Source organism: Jatropha curcas, chromosome 1, assembly GCF_041381405.1.
Source record: "Jatropha curcas cultivar XTBG-Jc1 chromosome 1, XTBG_Jcur_1.0, whole genome shotgun sequence".
NCBI lineage: Eukaryota > Viridiplantae > Streptophyta > Magnoliopsida > Malpighiales > Euphorbiaceae > Jatropha > Jatropha curcas.
The window spans coordinates 34,909,217-34,937,216 of NC_143151.1; positions in this window are offsets into that span (position 1 = coordinate 34,909,217).

The window sequence follows — 28,000 nt, forward strand, 5'->3', positions numbered from 1 at the left end:
AATATCTCTCTGTCTGTCGCTTATCACGCCATTTTGAGGCCATAATATTTCCTATAAGACATGTAGGAAGCATTGTGATCATTTTCGGGCAATTCCGAGCCGGTGCTTTCGGGCCCCAAAATCGTAGGTATACCCCTTTGGTCTTAGGAGCCCTATGTGAAGCCCTGTTCCAGAGCCGATATCTTCTGTACGCCTGATGGGGAGCTCCTATAGGCTCATCTGGGGGATACTTTAGGGTCTTATGGTCCAATCGGTATGCCTATCTCGGCTGTTAGATGCTTCATTAAGGATTGCAAACTCAATATAAATTAATGCGCAAAATCGGTGCCACTCCGGAAGCATTTGGCAGGTTTAGCCCAATATCTCTCTGTCTGTCGCTTATCACGCCATTTTGAGGCCATAATATTTCCTCTAAGACATGTAGGAAGCATTGTGATCATTTTCGGGCAATTCCGAGCCGGTGCTTTCGGGCCCCAAAATCATAGGTATACCCCTTTGGTCTCAGGAGCTGTGTGTGAAGCCCTGTTCCGGAGCCGATATCTTCTGTATACCTGACGGGGAGCTCCTATAGGCTCATCTGGGGGATACTTTAGGGTCTTATGGTCCAATCGGTATGCCTATCTCGGCTGTTAGATGCTTCATTAAGGATTGCAAACTCAATATAAATTAATGCGCAAAATCGGTGCCACTCCGGAAGCATTTGGCAGTTTTAGCCCAATATCTCTCTGTCTGTCGCTTCTCACGCCATTTCGAGGCCATAATATTTCCTCTAAGACATGTTGGAAGCATTGTGATCATTTTTGGGCAATTCTGAGCCGGTGCTTTCAGGCCCCAAAATCGTAGGTATACCCCTTTGGTCTTAGGAGCCCTATGTGAAGCCCTGTTCCAGAGCTGATATCTTCTGTACGCCTGATGGGGAGCTCCTATAGGCTCATCTGAGGGATACTTTAGGGTCTTATGGTCCAATCGGTATGCCTATCTCGGCTGTTAGATGCTTCATTAAGGATTGCAAACTCAATATAAATTAATGCGCAAAATCGGTGCCACTCCAGAAGCATTTGGCAGGTTTAGCCCAATATCTCTCTGTCTGTCGCTTATCACGCCATTTTGAGGCCATAATATTTCCTCTAAGACATGTAGGAAGCATTGTGATCATTTTCGGGCAATTCCGAGCCGGTGCTTTTGGGCCCCAAAATCGTAGGTATATCCCTTTGGTCTTAGGAGCCCTATGTGAAGCCCTGTTCCAGAGCCGATATCTTCTGTACGCCTGATGGGGAGCTCCTATAGGCTCATCTGGGGGATACTTTAGGGTCTTATGGTCCAATCGGTATGCCTATCTCGGCTGTTAGATGCTTCATTAAGGATTGCAAACTCAATATAAATTGATGCGCAAAATCGGTGCCACTCCGGAAGCATTTGGCAGGTTTAGCCTAAAATCTCTCTGTCTGTCGCTTATCACGCCATTTTGAGGCCATAATATTTCCTCTAAGACATGTAGGAAGCATTGTGATCATTTTCGGGCAATTCCGAGCCGGTGCTTTCGGGCCCCAAAATCGTAGGTGTACCCCTTTGGTCTTAGGAGCCCTGTGTGAAGCCCTATTCCGGAGCCGATATCTTCTGTATACTTGATGGGGAGCTCCTATAGGCTCATCTGGGGGATACTTTAGGGTCTTATGGTCCAATCGGTATGCCTATCTCGGCTGTTAGATGCTTCATTAAGGATTGCAAACTCAATATAAATTAATGCGCAAAATCGGTGCCACTCCGGAAGCATTTGGCAGGTTTAGCCCAATATCTCTCTGTCTGTCGCTTATCACGCCATTTTGAGGCCATAATATTTCCTCTAAGACATGTAGGAAGCATTGTGATCATTTTCGGGCAATTCCGAGCCGGTGCTTTCGGGCCCCAAAATCATAGGTATACCCCTTTGGTCTCAGGAGCTGTGTGTGAAGCCCTGTTCCGGAGCCGATATCTTCTGTATACCTGACGGGGAGCTCCTATAGGCTCATCTGGGGGATACTTTAGGGTCTTATGGTCCAATCGGTATGCCTATCTCGGCTGTTAGATGCTTCATTAAGGATTGCAAACTCAATATAAATTAATGCGCAAAATCGGTGCCACTCCGGAAGCATTTGGCAGTTTTAGCCCAATATCTCTCTGTCTGTCGCTTCTCACGCCATTTCGAGGCCATAATATTTCCTCTAAGACATGTTGGAAGCATTGTGATCATTTTTGGGCAATTCTGAGCCGGTGCTTTCAGGCCCCAAAATCGTAGGTATACCCCTTTGGTCTTAGGAGCCCTATGTGAAGCCCTGTTCCAGAGCTGATATCTTCTGTACGCCTGATGGGGAGCTCCTATAGGCTCATCTGAGGGATACTTTAGGGTCTTATGGTCCAATCGGTATGCCTATCTCGGCTGTTAGATGCTTCATTAAGGATTGCAAACTCAATATAAATTAATGCGCAAAATCGGTGCCACTCCAGAAGCATTTGGCAGGTTTAGCCCAATATCTCTCTGTCTGTCGCTTATCACGCCATTTTGAGGCCATAATATTTCCTCTAAGACATGTAGGAAGCATTGTGATCATTTTCGGGCAATTCCGAGCCGGTGCTTTTGGGCCCCAAAATCGTAGGTATATCCCTTTGGTCTTAGGAGCCCTATGTGAAGCCCTGTTCCAGAGCCGATATCTTCTGTACGCCTGATGGGGAGCTCCTATAGGCTCATCTGGGGGATACTTTAGGGTCTTATGGTCCAATCGGTATGCCTATCTCGGCTGTTAGATGCTTCATTAAGGATTGCAAACTCAATATAAATTGATGCGCAAAATCGGTGCCACTCCGGAAGCATTTGGCAGGTTTAGCCTAAAATCTCTCTGTCTGTCGCTTATCACGCCATTTTGAGGCCATAATATTTCCTCTAAGACATGTAGGAAGCATTGTGATCATTTTCGGGCAATTCCGAGCCGGTGCTTTCGGGCCCCAAAATCGTAGGTGTACCCCTTTGGTCTTAGGAGCCCTGTGTGAAGCCCTATTCCGGAGCCGATATCTTCTGTATACTTGATGGGGAGCTCCTATAGGCTCATCTGGGGGATACTTTAGGGTCTTATGGTCCAATCGGTATGCCTATCTCGGCTGTTAGATGCTTCATTAAGGATTGCAAACTCAATATAAATTAATGCGCAAAATCGGTGCCACTCCGGAAGCATTTGGCAGTTTTAGCCCAATATCTCTCTGTCTGTCACTTATCACGCCATTTCGAGGCCATAATATTTCCTCTAAGACATGTTGGAAGCATTGTGATCATTTTTGGGCAATTCCGAGCCGGTGCTTTCAGGCCCCAAAATCGCAGGTATACCCCTTTGGTCTTAGGAGCCCTATGTGAAGCCCTGTTCCAGAGCTGATATCTTCTGTACGCCTGATGGGGAGCTCCTATAGGCTCATCTGAGGGATACTTTAGGGTCTTATGGTCCAATCGGTATGCCTATCTCGGCTGTTAGATGCTTCATTAAGGATTGCAAACTCAATATAAATTAATGCGCAAAATCGGTGCCACTCCAGATGCATTTGGCAGTTTTAGCCCAATATCTCTCTGTCTGTCGCTTATCGTGCCATTTCGAGGCCATAATATTTCGTCTAAGACATGTATGTAGCACTCTAATCATTTTGGGGCAATTCCGAGCCGGTGCTTTCCGGCCCCAAAATCGTAGGTATACCCCTTGGGTCTTAGGAGCCCTATGTGAAGCCCTGTTCCAGAGCCGATATCTTCTGTACGCCTGATGGGGAGCTCCTATAGGCTCATTTGGGGGATACTTTAGGGTGTTATGGTCCAATCGGTATGCCTATCTCGGCTGTTAGATGCTTCATTAAGGATTGCAAACTCAATATAAATTAATGCGCAAAATCTGTGCCACTCCGGAAGCATTTGGCAGGTTTAGCCCAATATCTCTCTGTCTGTCGCTTATCACGCCATTTTGAGGCCATAATATTTCCTCTAAGACATGTAGGAAGCATTGTGATCATTTTCGGGCAATTCCGAGCCGGTGCTTTCGGGCCCCAAAATCGTAGGTATACCCCTTTGGTCTTAGGAGCCGTGTGTGAAGCCCTGTTCCGGAGCCGATATCTTCTGTATACCTGACGGGGAGCTCCTATAGGCTCATCTGGGGGATACTTTAGGGTCTTATGGTCCAATCGGTATGCCTATCTCGGCTGTTAGATGCTTCATTAAGGATTGCAAACTCAATATAAATTAATGCGCAAAATCGGTGCCACTCCGGAAGCATTTGGCAGGTTTAGCCCAATATCTCTCTGTCTGTCGCTTATCACGCCATTTTGAGGCCATAATATTTCCTCTAAGACATGTAGGAAGCATTGTGATCATTTTCGGGCAATTCCGAGCCGGTGCTTTCGGGCCCCAAAATCGTAGGTATACCCCTTTGGTCTTAGGAGCCGTGTGTGAAGCCCTGTTCCGGAGCCGATATCTTCTGTATACCTGACGGGGAGCTCCTATAGGCTCATCTGGGGGATACTTTAGGGTCTTATGGTCCAATCGGTATGCCTATCTCGGCTGTTAGATGCTTCATTAAGGATTGCAAACTCAATATAAATTAATGCGCAAAATCGGTGCCACTCCGGAAGCATTTGGCAGGTTTAGCCCAATATCTCTCTGTCTGTCGCTTATCACGCCATTTTGAGGCCATAATATTTCCTCTAAGACATGTAGGAAGCATTGTGATCATTTTCGGGCAATTCCGAGCCGGTGCTTTCGGGCCCCAAAATCATAGGTATACCCCTTTGGTCTCAGGAGCTGTGTGTGAAGCCCTGTTCCGGAGCCGATATCTTCTGTATACCTGACGGGGAGCTCCTATAGGCTCATCTGGGGGATACTTTAGGGTCTTATGGTCCAATCGGTATGCCTATCTCGGCTGTTAGATGCTTCATTAAGGATTGCAAACTCAATATAAATTAATGCGCAAAATCGGTGCCACTCCGGAAGCATTTGGCAGGTTTAGCCCAATATCTCTCTGTCTGTCGCTTATCACGCCATTTTGAGGCCATAATATTTCCTCTAAGACATGTAGGAAGCATTGTGATCATTTTCGGGCAATTCCGAGCCGGTGCTTTCGGGCCCCAAAATCATAGGTATACCCCTTTGGTCTCAGGAGCTGTGTGTGAAGCCCTGTTCCGGAGCCGATATCTTCTGTATACCTGATGGGGAGCTCCTATAGGCTCATCTGGGGGATACTTTAGGGTCTTATGGTCCAATCGGTATGCCTATCTCGGCTGTTAGATGCTTCATTAAGGATTGCAAACTCAATATAAATTAATGCGCAAAATCGGTGCCACTCCGGAAGCATTTGGCAGGTTTAGCCCAATATCTCTCTGTCTGTCGCTTATCACGCCATTTTGAGGCCATAATATTTCCTCTAAGACATGTAGGAAGCATTGTGATCATTTTCGGGCAATTCCGAGCCGGTGCTTTCGGGCCCCAAAATCGTAGGTATACCCCTTGGGTCTTAGGAGCCCTGTGTGAAGCCCTATTCCGGAGCTGATATCTTCTGTATGCCTGACGGGGAGCTCCTATAGGCTCTTCTGAGGGATACTTTAGGGTCTTATGGTCCAATCGGTATGCCTATCTCGGCTGTTAGATGCTTCATTAAGGATTGCAAACTCAATATAAATTAATGCGCAAAATCGGTGCCACTCCGGAAGCATTTGGCAGGTTTAGCCCAATATCTCTCTGTCTGTCGCTTATCACGCCATTTTGAGGCTATAATATTTCCTCTAAGACATGTAGGAAGCATTGTGATCAATTTCGGGCAATTCCGAGCCGGTGCTTTCGGGCCCCAAAATCGTAGGTATACCCCTTGGGTCTTAGGAGCCCTGTATGAAGCCCTGTTTCGGAGCCGATATCTTCTGTATGCCTGATGGGGAGCTACTATAGGCTCATCTGGGGGATACTTAAGGGTCTTATGGTCCAATCGGTATGCCTATCTCGGCTGTTAGATGCTTCATTAAGGATTGCAAACTCAATATAAATTAATGCGCAAAATCGGTGCCACTCCGGAAGCATTTGGCAGTTTTAGCCCAATATCTCTCTGTCTGTCGCTTCTCACGCCATTTCGAGGCCATAATATTTCCTCTAAGACATGTTGGAAGCATTGTGATCATTTTTGGGCAATTCCGAGCCGGTGCTTTCAGGCCCCAAAATCGTAGGTATACCCCTTTGGTCTTAGGAGCCCTATGTGAAGCCCTGTTCCAGAGCTGATATCTTCTGTACGCCTGATGGGGAGCTCCTATAGGCTCATCTGAGGGATATTTTAGGGTCTTATGGTCCAATCGGTATGCCTATCTCGGCTGTTAGATGCTTCATTAAGGATTGCAAACTCAATATAAATTAATGCGCAAAATCGGTGCCACTCCAGAAGCATTTGGCAGGTTTATCCCAATGTCTCTCTGTCTGTCGCTTATCACGCCATTTTGAGGCCATAATATTTCCTCTAAGACATGTAGGAAGCATTGTGATCATTTTCGGGCAATTCCGAGCCGGTGCTTTTGGGCCCCAAAATCGTAGGTATATCCCTTTGGTCTTAGGAGCCCTATGTGAAGCCCTGTTCCAGAGCCGATATCTTCTGTACGCCTGATGGGGAGCTCCTATAGGCTCATCTGGGGGATACTTTAGGGTCTTATGGTCCAATCGGTATGCCTATCTCGGCTGTTAGATGCTTCATTAAGGATTACAAACTCAATATAAATTGATGCGCAAAATCGGTGCCACTCCGGAAGCATTTGGCAGTTTTAGCCCAATATCTCTCTGTCTGTCGCTTATCGCGCCATTTTGAGGCTATAATATTTCCTCTAAGACATGTAGGAAGCATTGTGATCAATTTCGGGCAATTCCGAGCCGGTGCTTTCGGGCCCCAAAATCGTAGGTATACCCCTTGGGTCTTAGGAGCCCTGTATGAAGCCCTGTTTCGGAGCCGATATCTTCTGTATGCCTGATGGGGAGCTACTATAGGCTCATCTGGGGGATACTTTAGGGTCTTATGGTCCAATCGGTATGCCTATCTCGGCTGTTAGATGCTTCATTAAGGATTGCAAACTCAATATAAATTGATGCGCAAAATCGGTGCCACTCCGGAAGCATTTGGCAGGTTTAGCCCAATATCTCTCTGTCTGTCGCTTATCACGCCATTTTGAGGCCATAATATTTCCTCTAAGACATGTAGGAAGCATTGTGATCATTTTCGGGCAATTCCGAGCCGGTGCTTTCGGGCCCCAAAATCGTAGGTATACCCCTTGGGTCTTAGGAGCCCTGTGTGAAGCCCTATTCCGGAGCCGATATCTTCTGTATGCCTGACGGGGAGCTCCTATAGGCTCATCTGAGGGATACTTTAGGGTCTTATGGTCCAATCGGTATGCCTATCTCGGCTGTTAGATGCTTCATTAAGGATTGCAAACTCAATATAAATTGATGCGCAAAATCGGTGCCACTCCGGAAGCATTTGGCAGGTTTAGCCCAATATCTCTCTGTCTGTCGCTTATCACGCCATTTTGAGGCCATAATATTTCCTCTAAGACATGTAGGAAGCATTGTGATCATTTTCGGGCAATTCCGAGCCGGTGCTTTCGGGCCCCAAAATCATAGGTATACCCCTTTGGTCTCAGGAGCTGTGTGTGAAGCCCTGTTCCGGAGCCGATATCTTCTGTATACCTGACGGGGAGCTCCTATAGGCTCATCTGGGGGATACTTTAGGGTCTTATGGTCCAATCGGTATGCCTATCTCGGCTGTTAGATGCTTCATTAAGGATTGCAAACTCAATATAAATTAATGCGCAAAATCGGTGCCACTCCGGAAGCATTTGGCAGTTTTAGCCCAATATCTCTCTGTCTGTCGCTTCTCACGCCATTTCGAGGCCATAATATTTCCTCTAAGACATGTTGGAAGCATTGTGATCATTTTTGGGCAATTCCGAGCCGGTGCTTTCAGGCCCCAAAATCGTAGGTATACCCCTTTGGTCTTAGGAGCCCTATGTGAAGCCCTGTTCCAGAGCTGATATCTTCTGTACGCCTGATGGGGAGCTCCTATAGGCTCATCTGAGGGATACTTTAGGGTCTTATGGTCCAATCGGTATGCCTATCTCGGCTGTTAGATGCTTCATTAAGGATTGCAAACTCAATATAAATTAATGCGCAAAATCGGTGCCACTCCAGAAGCATTTGGCAGGTTTAGCCCAATATCTCTCTGTCTGTCGCTTATCACGCCATTTTGAGGCCATAATATTTCCTCTAAGACATGTAGGAAGCATTGTGATCATTTTCGGGCAATTCCGAGCCGGTGCTTTCGGGCCCCAAAATCGTAGGTGTACCCCTTTGGTCTTAGGAGCCCTGTGTGAAGCCCTATTCCGGAGCCGATATCTTCTGTATACCTGACGGGGAGCTCCTATAGGCTCATCTGGGGGATACTTTAGGGTCTCATGGTCCAATCGGTATGCCTATCTCGGCTGTTAGATGCTTCATTAAGGATTGCAAACTCAATATAAATTAATGCGCAAAATCGGTGCCACTCCGGAAGCATTTGGCAGTTTTAGCCCAATATCTCTCTGTCTGTCGCTTGTCACGCCATTTCGAGGCCATAATATTTCCTCTAAGACATGTTGGAAGCATTGTGATCATTTTTGGGCAATTCCGAGCCGGTGCTTTCAGGCCCAAAAATCGTAGGTATACCCCTTTGGTCTTAGGAGCCCTATGTGAAGCCCTGTTCCAGAGCTGATATCTTCTGTACGCCTGATGGGGAGCTCCTATAGGCTCATCTGAGGGATACTTTAGGGTCTTATGGTCCAATCGGTATGCCTATCTCGGCTGTTAGATGCTTCATTAAGGATTGCAAACTCAATATAAATTAATGCGCAAAATCGGTGCCACTCCGGAAGCATTTGGCAGTTTTAGCCCAATATCTCTCTGTCTGTCACTTATCACGCCATTTCGAGGCCATAATATTTCCTCTAAGACATGTTGGAAGCATTGTGATCATTTTTGGGCAATTCCGAGCCGGTGCTTTCAGGCCCCAAAATCGCAGGTATACCCCTTTGGTCTTAGGAGCCCTATGTGAAGCCCTGTTCCAGAGCTGATATCTTCTGTACGCCTGATGGGGAGCTCCTATAGGCTCATCTGAGGGATACTTTAGGGTCTTATGGTCCAATCGGTATGCCTATCTCGGCTGTTAGATGCTTCATTAAGGATTGCAAACTCAATATAAATTAATGCGCAAAATCGGTGCCACTCCGGATGCATTTGGCAGTTTTAGCCCAATATCTCTCTGTCTGTCGCTTATCGTGCCATTTCGAGGCCATAATATTTCCTCTAAGACATGTATGTAGCACTCTAATCATTTTGGGGCAATTCCGAGCCGGTGCTTTCGGGCCCCAAAATCGTAGGTATATCCCTTGGGTCTTAGGAGCCCTATGTGAAGCCCTGTTCCAGAGCCGATATCTTCTGTACGCCTGATGGGGAGCTCCTATAGGCTCATTTGGGGGATACTTTAGGGTGTTATGGTCCAATCGGTATGCCTATCTCGGCTGTTAGATGCTTCATTAAGGATTGCAAACTCAATATAAATTAATGCGCAAAATCTGTGCCACTCCGGAAGCATTTGGCAGGTTTAGCCCAATATCTCTCTGTCTGTCGCTTATCACGCCATTTTGAGGCCATAATATTTCCTCTAAGACATGTAGGAAGCATTGTGATCATTTTCGGGCAATTCCGAGCCGGTGCTTTCGGGCCCCAAAATCGTAGGTATACCCCTTGGGTCTTAGGAGCCCTGTATGAAGCCCTGTTCCGGAGCCGATATCTTCTGTATGCCTGACGGGGAGCCCCTATAGGATCATCTGGGGAATACTTTAGGGTCTCATGATTAAATCGGTATGCTTATCGCAGCTGTTAGATGCTTCATTAAGGATTGCAAACTCAATATAAATTAATGCGCAAAATCGGTGCCACTCCGGAAGCATTTGGCAGTTTTAGCCCAATATCTCTCTGTCTGTCGCTTATCGCGCCATTTCGAGGCTATAATATTTCCTCTAAGACATGTAGGAAGCATTTTGATCATTTTCGGGCAATTCCGAGCCGGTGCTTTCGGGCCCCAAAATCGTAGGTATACCCCTTCGGTCTTAGGAGCCCTGTGTGAAGCCCTATTCCGGAGCCGATATCTTCTGTACGCCTGACGGGGAGCCCCTATAGGATCATCTGGGGAATACTTTAGGGTCTCATGGTTAAATCGGTATGCCTATCGCAGCTGTTAGATGCTTCATTAAGGATTGCAAACTCAATATAAATTAATGCGCAAAATCGGTGCCACTCCGGAAGCATTTGGCAGTTTTAGCCCAATATCTCTCTGTCTGTCGCTTATCGCGCCATTTCGAGGCTATAATATTTCCTCTAAGACATGTAGGAAGCATTGTGATCATTTTCGGGCAATTCCGAGCCAGTGCTTTCGGGCCCCAAAATCGTAGGTGTACCCCTTTGGTCTTAGGAGCCCTGTGTGAAGCCCTATTCCGGAGCCGATATCTTCTGTATACCTGACGGGGAGCTCCTATAGGCTCATCTGGGGGATACTTTAGGGTCTCATGGTCCAATCGGTATGCCTACCTCAGGTGTTAGATGCTTCATTAAGGATTGCAAACTCAATATAAATTAATGCGCAAAATCGGTGCAACTCCGGAAGCATTTGGCAGTTTTAGCCCAATATCTCTCTGTCTGTCGCTTGTCACGCCATTTCGAGGCCATAATATTTCCTCTAAGACATGTTGGAAGCATTGTGATCATTTTTTGGCAATTCCGAGCGGGTGCTTTTGGGCCCCAAAATCGTAGGTATACCCCTTTGGTCTTAGGAGCCCTATGTGAAGCCCTATTCCGGAGCCGATATCATCTGTACGCCTGACGGGGAGCTCCTATAGGCTCATCTGGGGGATACTTTAGGGTCTTAAGACATGTAGACAGCACTGTAATCATTTTTGGGCAATTACGAGCCGGTGCTTTCGAGCCCCAAAATCATAGGTATACCCCTTTAGTCTTAGGAGCCCTGTGTGAAGCCCTATTCCGGAGCCGTTATCTTCTGTACGCCTGACGGTCAGCTCCTATAGGCTTAACGAGGCAATATTTTAGGGTCTTATGGTCCAATCAGTATGCCTATCTCGGCTGTTATATGCTTCATTAAGGATTGCAAACTCAATATAAATTAATGCGCAAAATCGGTGCCACTCCGGAAGCATTTGGCAGTTTTAGCCCAATATCTCTCTGTCTGTCGCTTGTCACGCCATTTCCAGGCCATAATATTTCCTCTAAGACATGTAGGCAGCACTGTAATCATTTTCGGGCAATTCCGAGCGGGTGCTTTCGGGCCCCAAAATCGTACGTATACCCCTTTGGTCTTAGGAGCCCTGTGTAAAGCCCTATTCTGGAGCCGATATCTTCTGTACGCCTGACGGGGAGCTCCTATAGGCTCAACGAGGCAATATTTTAGGGTCTTATGGTCGAATCGGTATGCCTATCTCGGCTGTTAGATGCTTCATTAAGGATTGCAAACTCAATATAAATTAATGCGCAAAATCGGTGCCACTCTGGAAGCATTTGGCAGTTTTAGCCCAATATCTCTCTGTCTGTCGCTTATCCCGCCATTTTGAGGCCATAATATTTCCTCTAAGACATGTAGGAAGCATTGTGATCATTTTCGGGCAATTCCGAGCTGTTGCTTTCGGGCCCCAAAATCGTAGGTATACCCCTTTGGTCTTAGGAGCCCTGTGTGAAGCCCTGTTCTGGAGACGATATCTTCTGTACGCCTGACGGGTAGCTGCTATAGCCTCAACGAGGCAATATTTTAGGGTCTTATGGTCGAATCGGTATGACTATCTCGACTGTTAGATGCTTCATTAAGGATTGCAAACTCAATATAAATTAATACGCAAAATCGGTGCCACTCTGGAAGCATTTGGCACTTTTAGCCCAATATCTCTCTGTCTGTCGCTTATCGCGCCATTTTGAGGCCAATATATTTCCTCTAAGACATGTAGACAGTACTGTAATCATTTTCGGGCAATTCCGAGCCGGTGCTTTCGGGCCCCAAAATCGTAGGTATACCCCTTTGGTCTTAGGAGCCCTGTGTAAAGGCCTCTTCCGGAGCCGATATCTTCTGTACGCCTGACGGGGAGCTCCTATAGGTTCATCTGGGGGATACTTTAGGGTCTTATGGTCTAATCGGTATGCCTATCTCGGCTGTTAGATGCTTCATTAAGGATTGCAAACTCAATATAAATTAATGCGCAAAATCGGTGCCACTCCGGAAGCATTTGGAAGTTTTAGCCCAATATCTCTCTGTCTGTCGCTTATCACACCATTTTGAGGCCATAATATTTCCTCTAAGACATGTAGGAAGCATTGTGATCATTTTCGGGCAATTCCGAGCCGGTGCTTTCGGGCCCCAAAATCATAGGTATACCCCTTTGGTCTTACGAGCCCTGTGTTAAGCCCTATTCCGGAGCCGATATCTTCTGTACGCCTGACGGGCAGCTCCTATAGGCTCAACGAGGTATTATTTTAGGGTCTAATTGTCGAATCGGTATGCCTATCTCGGCTGTTAGATGCTTCATTAAGGATTGCAAACTCAATATAAATTAATGCGCAAAATCGGTGCCACTCCGGAAGCATTTGGCAGTTTTAGCCCAATATCTCTCTGTCTGTCGCTTGTCACGCCATTTCCAGGCCATAATATTTCCTCTAAGACATGTAGGAAGCATTGTGATCATTTTCGGGCAATTCCGAGCCGGTGCTTTCGGGCCCCAAAATCGTAGGTATACCCCTTTGGTCTTAGGAGCCCTGTGTGAAGCCCTGTTCCGGAGATGATATCTTCTGTACGCCTGACGGGCAGCTCCTATAGCCTCAACGAGGCAATATTTTAGGGTCTTATGGTCGAATTGGTATGCCTATCTCGGCTGTTAGATGCTTCATTAAGGATTGCAAACTCAATATAAATTAATGCACAAAATCGGTGCCACTCCAGAAGCATTTGGCAGTTTTAGCCCAATATCTCTCTGTCTGTCGCTTACCACGCCATTTCGAGGCCATAAATTTTCCTCTAAGACATGTAGGAAGCATTGTGATCATTTTTGGGCAATTCCGAGCGGGTGCTTTCGGGCCCCAAAATCGTAGGTATACCCCTTTGGTCTTAGGAGCTCTGTGTAAAGCCCTATTTCGGAGCCGATATCTTCTGTACGCCTGACGGGGAGCTCCTATAGGCTCAACGAGGCAATATTTTAGGGTCTTATGGTCGAATCGGTATGCCTATCTCGGCTGTTAGATGCTTCATTAAGGATTGCAAACTCAATATAAATTAATGCGCAAAATCGGTGCCACTCCGGAAGCATTTGGCAGTTTTAGCCCAATATCTCCCTGTATGTCGCTTGTTACGCCATTTCCAGGCCATAATATTTCCTCTAAGACATGTTGGAAGCATTGTGATCATTTTCGGTCAATTCCGAGCCGGTGCTTTCGGGCCCCAAAATCGTAGGTATACCCCTTTGGTCTTAGGAGCCCGATGTGAAGCCCTGTTCCAGAGCCGATTTTTCTGTACGCCTGATGGGGAGGTCCTATAGGCTCATCTGGGGGATACTTTAGGGTCTTATGGTCTAATCGGTATGCCTATCTCGGCTGTTAGATGCTTCATTAAGGATTGCAAACTCAATATAAATTAATGCGCAAAATCGGTGCCACTCCGGAAGCATTTGGCAGGTTTAGCCCAGTATCTCTCTGTCTGTCGCTTATCACGCCATTTCGAGGCCCTAATATCCTATAGGTTCATCTGGGGGATACTTTAGGGTCTTATGGTCTAATCGGTATGCCTATCTCGGCTGTTAGATGCTTCATTAAGGATTGCAAACTCAATATAAATTAATGCGCAAAATCGGTGCCACTCCGGAAGCATTTGGCAGTTTTAGCCCAATATCTCTCTGTCTGTCGCTTATCACGCCATTTCGAGGCCATAACTTTTCTTCTAAGACATGTAGGAAGCATTGTGATCATTTTCGGGCAATTTCGAGCAGGTGCTTTCGGGCCCCAAAATTGTCGGTATACCCCTTTGGTCTTAGGAGCCCTGTGTTAAGCCCTATTCCGGAGCCGATATCTTCTGTACGCCTGATGGGCAGCTCCTATAGGCTCAACGAGGCAATATTTTAGGGTCTTATGGTCGAATCGGTATGCCTATCTCGGCTGTTAGATGCTTCATTAAGGATTGCAAACTCAATATAAATTAATGCGCAAAATCGGTGCCACTCGGGAAGCATTTGGCAGTTTTAGCCCAATATCTCTCAGTCTGTCGCTTGTCACGCCATTTCGAGGCCATAATATTTCCTCTAAGACATGTTGGAAGCATTGTGATCATTTTTTGGCAATTCCGAGCCGGTGCTTTTGGGCCCCAAAATTGTAGGTATACCCTTTCGGTCTAAGGAGCCCTGTGTGAAGCCCTATTCCGGAGCCGATATCTTCTGTACGCCTGACGGGGAGCTCCTATAGGCTAATCTGGGGAATACTTTAGGGTCTCATGGTCCAATCGGTATGCCTACCTCAGCTGTTAGATGCTTCATTAAGGATTGCAAACTCAATATAAATTAATGCGCAAAATCGGTGCCACTCCGGAAGCATTTGGCAGTTTTAGCCCAATATCTCTCTGTCTGTCGCTTATCGCGCCATTTCGAGGCCATAATATTTCCTCTAAGACATGTAGGAAGCATTGTGATCATTTTCGGGCAATTCCGAGCCGGTGCTTTCGGGCCCCAAAATAGTAGGTATACCCCTTCGGTCTAAGGAGCCCTGTGTGAAGCCCTATTCCGGAGCCGATATCTTCTGTACGCCTGACGGGGAGCTCCTATAGGCTCATCTGGGGGATACTTTAGGGTCTCATGGTCCAATCGGTATGCCTACCTCAGCTGTTAGATGCTTCATTAAGGATTGCAAATTCAATATAAATTAATGCGCAAAATCGGTGCCACTCCGGAAGCATTTGCCAGTTTTAGCCCAATATCTCTCTGTCTGTCGCTTATCGCACCATTTCGAGGCCATAATATTTCCTCTAAGACATGTAGACCGCACTGTAATCATTTTCGGGCAATTCCGAGCCGGTGCTTTCGGGCCCCAAAATCGTAGGTATACCCCTTTGGTCTTAGAAGCCCTATGTGAAGCCCTGTTCCAGAGCCGATATCTTCTGTACGCCTGACGGGCAGCTCCTATAGGATACTTTAGGGTCTTATGGTCCAATCGGTATGCCTATCTCGGCTTTTAGATGCTTCATTAAGGATTGCAAACTCAATATAAATTAATGCGCAAAATCGGTGCCACTCCGGAAGCATTTGGCAGGTTTAGCCCAATATCTCTCTGTCTATCGCTTATCACGCCATTTCGAGGCCATAATATTTCCTCTAAGACATGTAGGAAGCATTGTGATCATTTTCCGGCAATTCCGAGCCGGTGCTTTCGGGCCCCAAAATCGTAGGTATACCCCTTTGGTCTTAAGAGCCCTGTATGAAGCCCTGTTCCGGAGCCAATATCTTCTGTAGGCCTGATGGGGAGCTACTATAGGCTCATCTGGGGGATACTTTAGGGTCTTATGGTCCAATCGGTATGCCTATCTCGGCTGTTAGATGCTTCATTAAGGATTGCAAACTCAATATAAATTAATGCGCAAAATCGGTGCCACTCCGGAAGCATTTGGCAGTTTTAGCCCAATATCTCTCTGTCTGTCGCTTATCTCGCCATTTGGAGGCAATAATATTTCCTCTAAGACATGTAGACAGCACTGTAATCATTTTCGGGCAATTCCGAGTCGGTGCTTTCGGGCCCCAAAATCGTAGGTATACCCCTTTGGTCTTAGGATCCCTGTGTAGAGCCCTCTTTCGGAGCCGATATCTTCTGTACGCCTGACGGGGAGCTCCTATAGGCTCAACGAGGCAATATTTCAGGGTCTCATGGTCTAATCGGTATGACTATCTCAGCTGTTAGATGCTTCATTAAGGATTGCAAACTCAATATAAATTAATGCGCAAAATCGGTGCCGCTCCGGAAGCATTTGGCAGTTTTAGCCCAATATCTCTCTATCTGTCGCTTATCTCAATATTTCGAGGCATAATATTTCCTCTAAGACATGTAGACAGCATTGTGATCATTTTCGGGCAATTTCGAGCCCGTGCTTTCGGGCCCCAAAATCGTAGGTATACCCTTTTGGTCTTAGGAGCGCTGTGTCAAGCCCTGTTCCGGAGCCGATATCATCTGTACGCCTGACAGGGAGCTCCTATAGGCTCATCTGGGGGATACTATAGGGTCTCATGGTCCAATTGGTATGCCTATCTCAGCTGTTAGATGCTTCATTAAGGATTGCAAACTCAATATAAATTAATGCACAAAATCGGTGCCACTCCGAAAGCATTTGGCAGTTTTAGCCCAATATCTCTCTGTCTGTCGCTTATCGCGCCATTTTGAGGCCATAATATTTCCTCTAAGACATGTAGACAGCACTGTAATCATTTTCGGGCGATTCCAAACTGGTGCTTTCGGGCCCCAAAATCGTAGGTATACCCTTTTGGTCTTAGGAGCCCTGTGTGAAGCCCTGTTCCGGAGACGATATCTTCTGTACGCCTGACGGGCAGCTCCTATAGCCTCAACAAGGCAATATTTTAGGGTCTTATGGTCGAATCGGTATGCCTATCTCGGCTGTTAGATGCTTCATTAAGGATTGCAAACTCAATATAAATTAATGCGCAAAATCGGTGCCACTCTAGAAGCATTTGGCAGTTTTAGCCCAATATCTCTCTGTCTGTCGCTTATCACGCCATTTTAAGGCCATAACGTTTCCTCTAAGACATGTAGGAAGCATTGTGATCATTTTCGGGCAATTCCGAGCGGGTGCTTTCGGGCCCCAAAATTGTAGGTATACCCCTTTGGTCTTAGGAGCCCTGTGTTAAGCCCTATTCCGGAGCCGATATCTTCTGTACGCCTGATGGGCAGCTCCTATAGGCTCAACGAGGCAATATTTTAGGGTCTTATGGTCGAATCGGTATGCGTATCTCGGCTGTTAGATGCTTCATTAAGGATTGCAAACTCAATATAAATTAATGCGCAAAATCGGTGCCACTCCGGAAGCATTTGGCAGGTTTAGCCCAATATCTCTCTGTCTGTCGCTTATCACGCCATTTCGAGGCCATAATATTTCCTCTAAGACATGTAGGAAGCATTGTGATCATTTTCGGGCAATTCCGAGCTGGTGCTTTCGGGCCCCAAAATCGTAGGTATACCCCTTTGGCCTTAGGAGCCCTGTGTAAAGCCCTCTTCCGGAGCCGATATCTTCTGTACGCCTAACGGGGAGCTCCTATAGGCTCATCTGGGGGATACTTTGGGGTCTCATGATCCAACCGGTATGCCTATCTCAGCTGTTAGATGCTTCATTAAGGATTGCAAACTCAATATAAATTAATGCGCAAAATCGGTGCCATTCCGGAAGCATTTGGCAGTTTTAGCCAAATATCTCTCTTTCTGTCGCTTATCACGCCATTTCGAGGCCATAATATTTCCTCTAAGACATGTAGGAAGCATTGTGATCATTTTCGGGCAATTCCGAGCCGGTGCTTTCGGGCCCCAAAATCGTAGGTATACCCCTTTGGTCTTAGGAGACCTGTGTGAAGCCCTGTTCCGGAGCCGATATCTTCTGTACGCCTGACGGAAGCTCCTATAGGCTCAACGAGGTAATATGTTAGGGTCTTATGGTCCAATCGGTATGCCTATCTCGGCTGTTAGATGCTTCATTAAGGATTGCAAACTCAATATAAATTAATGCGCAAAATCGGTGCCACTCCGGAAGCATTTGCCAGTTTTAGCCCAATATCTCTATCTGTGCTTATCGCGCCATTTCGAGGCGATAATATTTCCTCTAAGACATGTAGACAGCATTGTGATCATTTTGGGGCAATTCCGAGCCGGTGCTTTCGGGCCCCAAAATCGTAGGTATACCCCTTCGGTCTAAGGAGCCCTGTGTGAAGCCCTATTCCGGAGCCGATATCTTCTGTACGCCTGACGGGGAGCTCCTATAGGCTAATCTGGGGGATACTTTAGGGTCTCATGGTCCAATCGGTATGCCTACCTCAGCTGTTAGATGCTTCATTAAGGATTGCAAACTCAATATAAATTAATGCGCAAAATCGGTGCCACTCCGGAAGCATTTGGCAGTTTTAGCCCAATATCTCTCTGTCTGTCGCTTATCGCGCCATTTCGAGGCTATAATATTTCCTCTAAGACATGTAGGAAGCATTGTGATCATTTTCGGGCAATTCCGAGCCGGTGCTTTCGGGCCCCAAAATCGTAGGTATACCCCTTCAGTCTAAGGAGCCCTGTGTGAAGCCCTATTCCGGAGCCGATATCTTCTGTACGCCTGACGGGGAGCTCCTATAGGCTCATCTGGGGGATACTTTAGGGTCTCATAGTCCAATCGGTATGCCTACCTCAGCTGTTAGATACTTCATTAAGGATTGCAAACTCAATATAAATTAATGCGCAAAATCGGTGCCACTCCGGAAGCATTTGGCAGTTTGAGCCCAATATCTCTCTATCTGTCACTTATCATGCCATTTCGAGGCCATAATATTTCCACTAAGACATGTAGGAAGCATTGTGATCATTTTCGGGCAATTCCGAGCCGGTACTTTCGGGCCCCAAAATCGTAGGTATACCCCTTCGGTCTTAGGAGACCTGTGTGAAGCCCTGTTCCGGAGCCGATATCTTCTGTACGCCTGACGGCAGCTCCTATAGGCTGAACGAGGTAATATGTTAGGGTCTTATGGTCCAATCGGTATGCCTATCTCGGCTGTTAGATGCTTCATTAAGGATTGCAAACTCAATATAAATTAATGCGCAAAATCGGTGCCACTTCGGAAGCATTTGGCAGTTTTAGCCCAATATCTCTCTATCTGTCACTTATCACGCCATTTCGAGGCCATAATATTTCCACTAAGACATGTAGGAAGCATTGTGATCATTTTTGGGCAATTCCGAGCCGGTACTTTCGGGCCCCAAAATCGTAGGTATACCCCTTCGGTCTTAGGAGACCTGTGTGAAGCCCTGTTCCGGAGCCGATATATTCTGTATGCCTGACGGCAGCTCCTATAGGCTCAACGAGGTAATATGTTAGGGTCTTATGGTCCAATCGGTATGCCTATCTCGGCTGTTAGATGCTTCATTAAGGATTGCAAACTCAATATAAATTAATGCGCAAAATCGGTGCCACTCCGGAAGCATTTGGCAGTTTTAGCCCAATATCTCTCTATCTGTCACTTATCACGCCATTTCGAGGCCATAATATTTCCACGAAGACATGTAGGAAGCATTGTGATCATTTTCGGGCAATTCTGAGCCGGTGCTTTCGGGCCCCAAAATCGTAGGTATACCCCTTCGGTCTTAGGTGCCCTGTGTGAAGCCCTATTCCGGAGCCGATATCTTCTGTACGCCTGACGGGGAGCTCCTATAGGCTCATCTGGGGGATACTTTAGGGTCTCATGGTCCAATCGGTATGCCTATCTCGGCTGTTAGATGCTTCATTAAGGATTGCAAACTCAATATAAATTAATGCGCAAAATCGGTGCCACTCCGGATGCATTTGGCAGTTTTAGCCCAATATCTCTCTGTCTGTCGCTTATCGCGCCATTTCGAGGCCATAATATTTCCTCTAAGACATGTATGTAGCACTCTAATCATTTTGGGGCAATTCCGAGCCGGTGCTTTCGGGCCCCAAAATCGTAGGTATACCCCTTGGGTCTTAGGAGCCCTATGTGAAGCCCTGTTCCAGAGCCGATATCTTCTGTACGCCTGATGGGGAGCTCCTATAGGCTCATTTGGGGGATACTTTAGGGTGTTATGGTCCAATCGGTATGCCTATCTCGGCTGTTAGATGCTTCATTAAGGATTGCAAACTCAATATAAATTAATGCGCAAAATCTGTACCACTCCGGAAGCATTTGGCAGGTTTAGCCCAATATCTCTCTGTCTGTCGCTTATCACGCCATTTTGAGGCCATAATATTTCCTCTAAGACATGTAGGAAGCATTGTGATCATTTTCGGGCAATTCCGAGCCGGTGCTTTCGGGCCCCAAAATCGTAGGTATACCCCTTCGGTCTTAGGAGCCCTGTGTGAAGCCCTATTCCGGAGCCGATATCTTCTGTACGCCTGACGGGGAGCCCCTATAGGATCATCTGGGGAATACTTTAGGGTCTCATGGTCCAATCGGTATGCCTATCGCAGCTGTTAGATGCTTCATTAAGGATTGCAAACTCAATATAAATTAATGCGCAAAATCGGTGCCACTCCGGAAGCATTTGGCAGTTTTAGCCCAATATCTCTCTGTCTGTCGCTTATCGCGCCATTTCGAGGCTATAATATTTCCTCTAAGACATGTAGGAAGCATTGTGATCAATTTCGGGCAATTCCGAGCCGGTGCTTTCGGGCCCCAAAATCGTAGGTATACCCCTTGGGTCTTAGGAGCCCTGTATGAAGCCCTGTTTCGGAGCCGATATCTTCTGTATGCCTGATGGGGAGCTACTATAGGCTCATCTAGGGGATACTTTAGGGTCTTATGGTCCAATCGGTATGCCTATCTCGGCTGTTAGATGCTTCATTAAGGATTGCAAACTCAATATAAATTGATGCGCAAAATCGGTGCCACTCCGGAAGCATTTGGCAGGTTTAGCCCAATATCTCTCTGTCTGTCGCTTATCACGCCATTTTGAGGCCATAATATTTCCTCTAAGACATGTAGGAAGCATTGTGATCATTTTCGGGCAATTCCGAGCCGGTGCTTTCGGGCCCCAAAATCGTAGGTATACCCCTTGGGTCTTAGGAGCCCTGTGTGAAGCCCTATTCCGGAGCCGATATCTTCTGTATGCCTGACGGGGAGCTCCTATAGGCTCATCTGAGGGATACTTTAGGGTCTTATGGTCCAATCGGTATGCCTATCTCGGCTGTTAGATGCTTCATTAAGGATTGCAAACTCAATATAAATTAATGCGCAAAATCGGTGCCACTCCGGAAGCATTTGGCAGGTTTAGCCCAATATCTCTCTGTCTGTCGCTTATCACGCCATTTTGAGGCCATAATATTTCCTCTAAGACATGTAGGAAGCATTGTGATCATTTTCGGGCAATTCCGAGCCGGTGCTTTCGGGCCCCAAAATCGTAGGTATACCCCTTCGGTCTTAGGAGCCCTGTATGAAGCCCTGTTCCGGAGCCGATATCTTCTGTATGCCTGATGGGGAGCTACTATAGGCTCATCTGGGGGATACTTTAGGGTCTTATGGTCCAATCGGTATGCCTATCTCGGCTGTTAGATGCTTCATTAAGGATTGCAAACTCAATATAAATTGATGCGCAAAATCGGTGCCACTCCGGAAGCATTTGGCAGGTTTAGCCCAATATCTCTCTGTCTGTCGCTTATCACGCCATTTTGAGGCCATAATATTTCCTCTAAGACATGTAGGAAGCATTGTGATCATTTTCGGGCAATTCCGAGCCGGTGCTTTCGGGCCCCAAAATCGTAGGTATACCCCTTGGGTCTTAGGAGCCCTGTGTGAAGCCCTATTCCGGAGCCGATATCTTCTGTATGCCTGACGGGGAGCTCCTATAGGCTCATCTGAGGGATACTTTAGGGTCTTATGGTCCAATCGGTATGCCTATCTCGGCTGTTAGATGCTTCATTAAGGATTGCAAACTCAATATAAATTAATGCGCAAAATCGGTGCCACTCCGAAAGCATTTGGCAGGTTTAGCCCAATATCTCTCTGTCTGTCGCTTATCACGCCATTTTGAGGCCATAATATTTCCTCTAAGACATGTAGGAAGCATTGTGATCATTTTCGGGCAATTCCGAGCCGGTGCTTTGGGGCCCCAAAATCGTAGGTATACCCCTTCGGTCTTAGGAGCCCTGTATGAAGCCCTGTTCCGGAGCCGATATCTTCTGTATGCCTGATGGGGAGCTACTATAGGCTCATCTGGGGGATACTTTAGGGTCTTATGGTCCAATCGGTATGCCTATCTCGGCTGTTAGATGCTTCATTAAGGATTGCAAACTCAATATAAATTGATGCGCAAAATCGGTGCCACTCCGGAAGCATTTGGCAGGTTTAGCCCAATATCTCTCTGTCTGTCGCTTATCACGCCATTTTGAGGCCATAATATTTCCTCTAAGACATGTAGGAAGCATTGTGATCATTTTCGGGCAATTTCGAGCCGGTGCTTTCGGGCCCCAAAATCATAGGTATACCCCTTTGGTCTCAGGAGCTGTGTGTGAAGCCCTGTTCCGGAGCCGATATCTTCTGTATACCTGACGGGGAGCTCCTATAGGCTCATCTGGGGGATACTTTAGGGTCTTATGGTCCAATCGGTATGCCTATCTCGGCTGTTAGATGCTTCATTAAGGATTGCAAACTCAATATAAATTAATGCGCAAAATCGGTGCCACTCCAGAAGCATTTGGCAGGTTTAGCCCAATATCTCTCTGTCTGTCGCTTATCACGCCATTTTGAGGCCATAATATTTCCTCTAAGACATGTAGGAAGCATTGTGATCATTTTCAGGCAATTCCGAGCCGGTGCTTTCGGGCCCCAAAATCGTAGGTGTACCCCTTTGGTCTTAGGAGCCCTGTGTGAAGCCCTATTCCGGAGCCGATATCTTCTGTATACCTGACGGGGAGCTCCTATAGGCTCATCTGGGGGATACTTTAGGGTCTTATGGTCCAATCGGTATGCCTATCTCGGCTGTTAGATGCTTCATTAAGGATTGCAAACTCAATATAAATTAATGCGCAAAATCGGTGCCACTCCGGAAGCATTTGGCAGTTTTAGCCCAATATCTCTCTGTCTGTCGCTTCTCACGCCATTTCGAGGCCATAATATTTCCTCTAAGACATGTTGGAAGCATTGTGATCATTTTTGGGCAATTCCGAGCCGGTGCTTTCAGGCCCCAAAATCGTAGGTATACCCCTTTGGTCTTAGGAGCCCTATGTGAAGCCCTGTTCCAGAGCTGATATCTTCTGTACGCCTGATGGGGAGCTCCTATAGGCTCATCTGAGGGATACTTTAGGGTCTTATGGTCCAATCGGTATGCCTATCTCGGCTGTTAGATGCTTCATTAAGGATTGCAAACTCAATATAAATTAATGCGCAAAATCGGTGCCACTCCAGAAGCATTTGGCTGGTTTAGCCCAATATCTCTCTGTCTGTCGCTTATCACGCCATTTTGAGGCCATAATATTTCCTCTAAGACATGTAGGAAGCATTGTGATCATTTTCGGGCAATTCCGAGCCGGTGCTTTTGGGCCCCAAAATCGTAGGTATATCCCTTTGGTCTTAGGAGCCCTATGTGAAGCCCTGTTCCAGAGCCGATATCTTCTGTACGCCTGATGGGGAGCTCCTATAGGCTCATCTGGGGGATACTTTAGGGTCTTATGGTCCAATCGGTATGCCTATCTCGGCTGTTAGATGCTTCATTAAGGATTGCAAACTCAATATAAATTGATGCGCAAAATCGGTGCCACTCCGGAAGCATTTGGCAGGTTTAGCCTAATATCTCTCTGTCTGTCGCTTATCACGCCATTTTGAGGCCATAATATTTCCTCTAAGACATGTAGGAAGCATTGTGATCATTTTCGGGCAATTCCGAGACGGTGCTTTCGGGCCCCAAAATCGTAGGTGTACCCCTTTGGTCTTAGGAGCCCTGTGTGAAGCCCTATTCCGGAGCCGATATCTTCTGTATACCTGACGGGGAGCTCCTATAGGCTCATCTGGGGGATACTTTAGGGTCTTATGGTCCAATCGGTATGCCTATCTCGGCTGTTAGATGCTTCATTAAGGATTGCAAACTCAATATAAATTAATGCGCAAAATCGGTGCCACTCCGGAAGCATTTGGCAGTTTTAGCCCAATATCTCTCTGTCTGTCCCTTATCACGCCATTTCAAGGCCATAATATTTCCTCTAAGACATGTTGGAAGCATTGTGATCATTTTTGGGCAATTCCGAGCCGGTGCTTTCAGGCCCCAAAATCGCAGGTATACCCCTTTGGTCTTAGGAGCCCTATGTGAAGCCCTGTTCCAGAGCTGATATCTTCTGTACGCCTGATGGGGAGCTCCTATAGGCTCATCTGAGGGATACTTTAGGGTCTTATGGTCCAATCGGTATGCCTATCTCGGCTGTTAGATGCTTCATTAAGGATTGCAAACTCAATATAAATTAATGCGCAAAATCGGTGCCACTCCGGATGCATTTGGCAGTTTTAGCCCAATATCTCTCTGTCTGTCGCTTATCGCGCCATTTCGAGGCCATAATATTTCCTCTAAGACATGTATGTAGCACTCTAATCATTTTGGGGCAATTCCGAGCCGGTGCTTTCGGGCCCCAAAATCGTAGGTATACCCCTTGGGTCTTAGGAGCCCTATGTGAAGCCCTGTTCCAGAGCCGATATCTTCCGTACGCCTGATGGGGAGCTCCTATAGGCTCATTTGGGGGATACTTTAGGGTGTTATGGTCCAATCGGTATGCCTATCTCGGCTGTTAGATGCTTCATTAAGGATTGCAAACTCAATATAAATTAATGCGCAAAATCTGTGCCACTCCGGAAGCATTTGGCAGGTTTAGCCCAATATCTCTCTGTCTGTCGCTTATCACGCCATTTTGAGGCCATAATATTTCCTCTAAGACATGTAGGAAGCATTGTGATCATTTTCGGGCAATTCCGAGCCGGTGCTTTCGGGCCCCAAAATCGTAGGTGTACCCCTTTGGTCTTAGGAGCCCTGTGTGAAGCCCTATTCCGGAGCCGATATCTTCTGTATACCTGACGGGGAGCTCCTATAGGCTCATCTGGGGGATACTTTAGGGTCTCATGGTCCAATCGGTATGCCTACCTCAGGTGTTAGATGCTTCATTAAGGATTGCAAACTCAATATAAATTAATGCGCAAAATCGGTGCAACTCCGAAAGCATTTGGCAGTTTTAGCCCAATATCTCTCTGTCTGTCGCTTATCGCGCCATTTCGAGGCCCTAATATGTCCTCTAAGACATGTTGGAAGCATTGTGATCATTTTTGGGCAATTCCGAGCCGGTGCTTTCAGGCCCCAAAATCGTAGGTATACCCCTTTGGTCTTAGGAGCCCTATGTGAAGCCCTATTCCAGAGCTGATATCTTCTGTACGCCTGATGGGGAGCTCTTATAGGCTCATCTGGGGGATACTTTAGGGTCTAATGGTCCAATCGGTATGCCTATCTCGGCTGTTAGATGCTTCATTAAGGATTGCAAACTCAATATAAATTAATGCGCAAAATCGGTGCCACTCCGGATGCATTTGGCAGGTTTAGCCCAATATCTCTCTGTCTGTCGCTTATCACGCCATTTTGAGGCCATAATATTTCCTCTAAGACATGTAGGAAGCATTGTGATCATTTTCGGGCAATTCCGAGCCGGTGCTTTTGGGCCCCAAAATCGTAGGTATATCCCTTTGGTCTTAGGAGCCCTATGTGAAGCCCTGTTCCAGAGCCGATATCTTCTGTACGCCTGATGGGGAGCTCCTATAGGCTCATCTGGGGGATACTTTAGGGTGTTATGGTCCAATCGGTATGCCTATCTCGGCTGTTAGATGCTTCATTAAGGATTGCAAACTCAATATAAATTAATGCGCAAAATCTGTGCCACTCCGGAAGCATTTGGCAGGTTTAGCCCAATATCTCTCTGTCTGTCGCTTATCACGCCATTTTGAGGCCATAATATTTCCTCTAAGACATGTAGGAAGCATTGTGATCATTTTCGGGCAATTCCGAGCCGGTGCTTTCGGGCCCCAAAATCGTAGGTATACCCCTTCGGTCTTAGGAGCCCTGTGTGAAGCCCTATTCCGGAGCCGATATCTTCTGTACGCCTGACGGGGAGCCCCTATAGGATCATCTAGGGAATACTTTAGGGTCTCATGGTTAAATCGGTATGCCTATCGCAGCTGTTAGATGCTTCATTAAGGATTGCAAACTCAATATAAATTAATGCGCAAAATCGGTGCCACTCCGGAAGCATTTGGCAGTTTTAGCCCAATATCTCTCTGTCTGTCGCTTATCGCGCCATTTCGAGGCTATAATATTTCCTCTAAGACATGTAGGAAGCATTGTGATCAATTTCGGGCAATTCCGAGCCGGTGCTTTCGGGCCCCAAAATCGTAGGTATACCCCTTGGGTCTTAGGAGCCCTGTATGAAGCCCTGTTTCGGAGCCGATATCTTCTGTATGCCTGATGGGGAGCTACTATAGGCTCATCTGGGGGATACTTTAGGGTCTTATGGTCCAATCGGTATGCCTATCTCGGCTGTTAGATGCTTCATTAAGGATTGCAAACTCAATATAAATTGATGCGCAAAATCGGTGCCACTCCGGAAGCATTTGGCAGGTTTAGCCCAATATCTCTCTGTCTGTCGCTTATCACGCCATTTTGAGGCCATAATATTTCCTCTAAGACATGTAGGAAGCATTGTGATCATTTTCGGGCAATTCCGAGCCGGTGCTTTCGGGCCCCAAAATCATAGGTATACCCCTTGGGTCTTAGGAGCCCTGTGTGAAGCCCTATTCCGGAGCCGATATCTTCTGTATGCCTGACGGGGAGCTCCTATAGGCTCATCTGAGGGATACTTTAGGGTCTTATGGTCCAATCGGTATGCCTATCTCGGCTGTTAGATGCTTCATTAAGGATTGCAAACTCAATATAAATTAATGCGCAAAATCGGTGCCACTCCGGATGCATTTGGCAGGTTTAGCCCAATATCTCTCTGTCTGTCGCTTATCACGCCATTTTGAGGCCATAATATTTCCTCTAAGACATGTAGGAAGCATTGTGATCATTTTCGGGCAATTCCGAGCCGGTGCTTTCGGGCCCCAAAATCGTAGGTATACCCCTTGGGTCTTAGGAGCCCTGTATGAAGCCCTGTTCCGGAGCCGATATCTTCTGTATGCCTGATGGGGAGCTACTATAGGCTCATCTGGGGGATACTTTAGGGTCTTATGGTCCAATCGGTATGCCTATCTCGGCTGTTAGATGCTTCATTAAGGATTGCAAACTCAATATAAATTGATGCGCAAAATCGGTGCCACTCCGGAAGCATTTGGCAGGTTTAGCCCAATATCTCTCTGTCTGTCGCTTATCACGCCATTTTGAGGCCATAATATTTCCTCTAAGACATGTAGGAAGCATTGTGATCATTTTCGGGCAATTCCGAGCCGGTGCTTTCGGGCCCCAAAATCGTAGGTATACCCCTTGGGTCTTAGGAGCCCTGTGTGAAGCCCTATTCCGGAGCCGATATCTTCTGTATGCCTGACGGGGAGCTCCTATAGGCTCATCTGAGGGATACTTTAGGGTCTTATGGTCCAATCGGTATGCCTATCTCGGCTGTTAGATGCTTCATTAAGGATTGCAAACTCAATATAAATTAATGCGCAAAATCGGTGCCACTCCGGAAGCATTTGGCAGGTTTAGCCCAATATCTCTCTATCTGTCGCTTATCACGCCATTTTGAGGCCATAATATTTCCTCTAAGACATGTAGGAAGCATTGTGATCATTTTCGGGCAATTCCGAGCCGGTGCTTTCGGGCCCCAAAATCGTAGGTATACCCCTTTGGTCTTAGGAGCCCTATGTGAAGCCCTGTTCCAGAGCCGATATCTTCTGTACGCCTGATGGGGAGCTCCTATAGGCTCATCTGGGGGATACTTTAGGGTCTTATGGTCCAATCGGTATGCCTATCTCGGCTGTTAGATGCTTCATTAAGGATTGCAAACTCAATATAAATTAATGCACAAAATCGGTGCCACTCCGGAAGCATTTGGCAGGTTTAGCCCAATATCTCTCTGTCTGTCGCTTATCACGCCATTTTGAGGCCATAATATTTCCTCTAAGACATGTAGGA